Genomic DNA, 5,646 nt, shown 5'->3' with positions numbered 1-5,646 from the left:
CTTAGAGCGCTCGGCCACGCTACGTGCGCTGGCTGCATTGGGCGCCGGTGTTCCTAGCATTTGTAGAAACAGTGTACGTCACAGCTTCCTGTTCAGCTGGCACTGGCTGCTCAACCATCGCACTTCAAACAACTGCCCGTTTCGACTGCAGAGAGCAGCGGACGTCCGCGCTCTGGGAGGTGACATTACGTGTTGGTGATGAAGTGATAGTATAAACTGTGGCCTGCGCAACACGAGTGAAAAATCAGGAGAGCACTGTAATGTTGAGTACTCGTGCACTATCGCTATAGCAGCGGCAGCAAGGCAAAACTTTCAAAACTGCCGTGACCACGATTCGAACCTGGGTTATTGCGGCCACAACGCCATGTCCTAACCACTAGACGATCACGGCCACGGAGGCGCCCTCAAAAGCCGCTGGCGGGATTGCAAGTGGCGGTACACAGCAAAGCACAGCCCACAGTGTGACGCCACAGCAGTGTCAGACACGTTCTCCATCACATGTATACAAACAAATGAGCGTGCCTGCGCTGTCAGGACACTAACTACAGTGGTTAGCTGCATTCTCCTCCGTGGCAATGTCTTGCAGTCCTCCAAGCCTCTTCACTACAGGTATGTGGCTCGATAACAAGTGGACAGAAGCCGCATCTCTCTCGCCGTCGGCTGTTGCCGTGAATCATACCTAACGTAGCTTTCTGCACGCGTCAGCGTAGCGTCAGTCGAGCATAGTCGAGACAAGTCGCATAAGAGGAGCAACAAAAATGCGCATTTCCCGTACCGGGAATAGAACGCGGGCCTCCTGGTTCAGAACCACCTATCCTAGCCACTAGACCATAAGGTTAACGACGGCAGTGATCTTTATCGAACGCAGCAAGCACACACGGTTAACTGACGACAACTGTAACAAATCCACTCTCTCACGTTATAGAACGGCGTACTCTGGAGGCATTTCGTCGAGACGAACGCCGGCAATGATGAGAGCAAAAGGCGCCTACAAATCCTGTCGTTGCACCACACACTGTTCTACGGCAATTCACGAAGCAGAAGCTGTTTTCTTTGCAGGCAGTAAGTGCAGCCGTCTTCGACACAGGAATTATTTACACGTTTGGCAGCTGTGGGATTGGAACCCACTCCTCCAAAGAGACTGGTGCCTGAAACCAGCAGCTTAGACCTCTCGGCCACGCTACCTACACAACAGGCGCGTCACAAGAGCTGTGTCCTACCCCACGATAAAACACCGCAGCGGCACAAAAAATGAGACGTAGAAATTGGCAACGGTGGGATTCGAACCCACGCCTCCGAAGAGACTGGTGCCTAAAACCAGCGCCTTAGACCGCTCGGCCACGTTACCATTTGAACAAGAGCGGCAAAACGTTAACTGTCTTGGCAATCGCTGTGTCATGTATTTCCACTGCTCTCAACTGGAAGCGTCTCTTTAGGCCATCCACAATACGAAAATGCCGTTCCCGCCGTATGGGAGCGACGCCACTTGTCTGTAGCTGTCGTTGTTGAGGAGGAGCAGCGCTGGGATTCGAACCCACGCCTACGAAGAGACTGTGACTTTAACCAGCGCCTTAGAGCGCTCGGCCACGCTACGTGCGCTGGCTGCATTGGGCGCCGGTGTTCCTAGCATTTGTAGAAACAGTGTACGTCACAGCTTCCTGTTCAGCTGGCACTGGCTGCTCAACCATCGCACTTCAAACAACTGCCCGTTTCGACTGCAGAGAGCAGCGGACGTCCACGCTCTGGGAGGCGACATTACGTGTTGGTGATGAAGTGATAGTATAAACTGTGGCCTGCGCAACACGAGTGAAAAATCAAAAGAGCACTGTAATGTCGAGTACTCGTGCACTATCGCTATAGCAGCGGCAGCAAGGCAAAACTTTCAAAACTGCCGTGACCACGATTCGAACCTGGGTTATTGCGGCCACAACGCCATGTCTTAACCACTAGACGACCACGGCCACGGAGGCGCCCTCAAAAGCAGCTGGCGGGATTGCAAGTGGTGGTACACAGCAAAGCCCAGCCCACAGTGTCACGCCACAGCAGTGTCAGACACGTTCTACATCACATGTATACAAACAAATGAACGTGCCTGCGCTGTCAGGAAACTAACTACAGTGGTTAGCTGCATTCTCCTCCGTGGCAATGTCTTGCAGTCCTCCAAGCCTCTTCACTACAGGTATGTGGCTCGATAACAAGTGGACAGAAGCCGCATCTCTCTCGCCGTCGGCTGTTGCCGTGAATCATACTTAACGTAGCTTTCTGCAAGCGTCAGCGTAGCGTCAGTCGAGCATAGTCGAGACAAGTCGCATAAGAGGAGCAACAAAAATGCGCATTTCCCGTACCGGGAATAGAACGCGGGCCTCCTGGTTCAGAACCACCTATCCTAGCCACTAGACCATAAGGTTAACGACGGCAGTGATCTTTACCGAACGCAGCAAGCACACGCGGTTAACTGACGACAACTGTAACAAATCCACTCTCTCACGTTATAGAACGGCGTACTCTGGAGGCATTTCGTCGAGACGAACGCCGGCAATGATGAGAGCAAAAGGCGCCTACAAATCCTGTCGTTGCACCACACACTGTTCTACGGCAATTCACAAAGCAGAAGCTGTTTTCTTTGCAGGCAGTAAGTGCAGCCGTCTTCGACAAAGGAATCATTTACACGTTTGGCAGCTGTGGGATTGGAACCCACTCCTCCAAAGAGACTGGTGCCTGAAACCAGCAGCTTAGACCTCTCGGCCACGCTACCTACACAACAGGCGCGTCACAAGAGCTGTGTCCTACCCCACGATAAAACACCGCAGCGGCACAAAAAATGAGACGTAGAAATTGGCAACTTTTTTTTTTTTTATTTTTTTTTTCTTTTTTTTTGTTTTTTTTTGGGCCTCCCATCTCCCCTTATAGCCCGTCCTTTCGCTCTCCAAATAACGCCTTCGTCGGCGAGCTTCTCAGCTATAGTTAGTGCCGTTGCCAGATGTAACTTAAACGAAAACGAACGTTGACCAAAGCAAAATGAAAAGTAAGCCTCCTTCCTCTGAGGCATTGTTGGTGAAAGGGTTAACGGAAAGGTGTGGATCTTCACGGAAATCAGAGTAAACATGCGATTGCTTCGTGAAGTGGAAAATAAAGAATAATATTACTTCCGGAAATCAGTCAAAGAAAAGTCCAGTCAGCACACAAAGCAAAACGCCATTCAGCAACAGAGAAGTCATAATCACGGACGTACTCCGTGGAAAAAGAAAGAGAGGTGCGATGATCACTCTTAAAAAAAAAAAAAAAAAAAAAAAAAAAAAAAATGCAATTCAATTAGGAAAATCACACCATCAATCCTGACTAAAGTAAAAGTAAGTAAAACACAATGAAATGTCCACAAAAAAGGGAACACTTTCATGCAAACGCTTCTTCGCGGTAACACGATCCCAAACCATAACATGGCAGAATGGAAAACAAGAGGAAAATAGAGAAAGGAAAACAAAAATCCTCGCAATACACCATATACGAGGCAATTCCCAAGGGAGAAATGTCTCCCGATTACGTTATATTTTTCGTTCCAGATACTGAATAGTCATGCATCGCTAAACGAATTCGCTCACGATCACGTCACAGTTTTAAGCAGGAATTTGGAAAATTAATTAAGTCGACATCGGTAAGGAGCAAAAGCATGCGCCAAAGCGACATGCAAAAAATTTGCAAAAGTCAGAACATAATCGGTACGAACACGGTACTTGCCGTGCTCAGTCCATAAGTAGGTGAGAAAATCCAAACGATCCGTCAGTTTGAGACAAAAGAGTGAATAAATTGTATGGCCGAGTAACCAGATCGTGGCATTGCGTTTGGTGGATGGAAACGCCTTACACTGAGGTACGATTGCATCTGCCACTGTCACCTGCGCTGTAGACACCCTGTTGACGAGACGAATCATATCCCGAGCAGTGTCCCACACAGCACGGAACCGACGGCACACGAAACGATGCTCAATGGTATCTTCGACATGGCACTCTTCGCATGCAGGGGACGGACTCAGATGAATAGAGTGCAGTTTAGCATTTGTAGGAATCGTGCCATTGACAACTTTGTACCACGACGCTCTGACAGGTGCAGGAAGCACGGGGGAGGTGATGTTGCGCCAAACTGTCCGCCAGTCAGTGTGCGGTAGGCGGTACTCCCACTTGTTTCTGGCCGGTAATCCCCGCAGAGCACGGACAATGTCGCCCACACGGCCCCCGCTGGTGCCACTATGCGCCAGATATCTGCTGTTAAAATAAAAACGCCGCACGTAATTCAGCGCAAAGGGTATGTGGCTGATAGAGACCGGAGCAACCACGGAAGGTGGGCGGTAGTGAGTGAACAACCTGACCGTGGCACTGCTGGTGCCTTTCTCCAACACGGCCGTAGTCCGTTTGAGGAGGAGCGCCGCGCATTTGGCGGAAAAATCCACCAGACCGAGTCCCCCATCGGCCGTATGTAAGGTGCAGGTGGCTAACGAAACTTTGAAAATTTCCCCTTTCCAAAGGAGCCAGTAGACGGCCTGTTTAATAGCGCGATCTAGAAGCTTAGGAACCGGGAGAACCTGTGCTAAATACCACGCTCTAGCTAAGATGGTAGTGTTAATGAGATGCACCTTGTCATGGAGCGCCAAATGCCGGGCCGCATGAATTTTAACAACCGCTCGAATTTTGTGTAAGACGGGGCGCCAATTCAGAGCCTCCATGCGCTGAGGATTATCAGACAAAATAACCCCCAGGACTTTGTGCTGCTGCACAACACTGAACCAATTTCGACGCACATGGCTCATGCGTGGAGTAAGAGGCAGCAAAACCGTCTTGTGAACATTCACAACGGCCCCCGTCGCCTTCTCAAACAGCCGGAGAACAGAGTACAGGGTATCCACATCAGCCGGCCGACCCAAGAACACCCCAAGATCGTCGGCATAAGCCCGACAAGTGAGGTGATCTTCCCCAAGTTGGATCCCGGGACACTCGCGGCAGATAGACCGCAGCAGCGGGTCGAGCGCCAAAGCGTAAAGTGTCATTGACAACGGGCAACCCTGTCTGACCGAGCGAGTTAGACGTATAGGCTGACTGAGGGACCCATTGACGATGACACTCGACGTGGCATTGCGCAAAAAACCCTGAACCGTGTGGGTAAACTTACGGCCAAAGCCCATTGCAACCATGACACGCCGCAAATAGGCATGGCCAACCCTGTCAAACGCATTCTGGAAATCGATCAACATAATGGCTGCCGACCGAACTCTGTTGCCGCGTACAAAACCGATACAGTCCCTATAGGCCAGAACGGCGTCAAAAATATTCCTGTCACGCACAGCACACGTCTGATGTTCACAGAGAACGCGCGGCATGACTTGCCGCAGTCTGTGCGCGACGCACCTCGCCATGATCTTATAGTCCGCGTTTAACAGAGTGATCGGTCGAACAGCGTGGAGATTCGGCGTCGCTTTCGATTTGGGAATGAGCGTGATGCATCCCGCTGCAAATTCCGTTGGTAGAGGAGCGCCATTAAGAATTTCATTCGCGATACCGGTTAACGTATCGCGTAAAAGGTTAAAAAATTGCAAATAAAATTCAGCGGGAATGCCGTCCATTCCGGGAGATTTTCCCCTAGGACTTCGCTTGACAG

General features: G+C 50.5%; 1 non-coding gene across 1 annotated transcript; it reads right to left on the bottom strand.

Annotated features, from left to right (window-relative positions):
- Positions 1–1,266: 1,266 nt before the first annotated feature.
- Trnal-uag (transfer RNA leucine (anticodon UAG)) lies at positions 1,267–1,348 on the bottom strand. Its single transcript has one exon. It is a non-coding gene; the product is annotated as a tRNA-Leu (tRNA).
- Positions 1,349–5,646: the final 4,298 nt, after the last annotated feature.

The sequence above is a fragment of the Schistocerca gregaria genome, chromosome 1 (genome assembly GCF_023897955.1).
Source record: "Schistocerca gregaria isolate iqSchGreg1 chromosome 1, iqSchGreg1.2, whole genome shotgun sequence".
NCBI classification, from domain to species: Eukaryota; Metazoa; Arthropoda; class Insecta; order Orthoptera; family Acrididae; genus Schistocerca; species Schistocerca gregaria.
The sequence above is the reverse complement of the archived record's forward strand: the minus strand, read 5'-3'. Positions and strand labels throughout refer to the sequence as shown.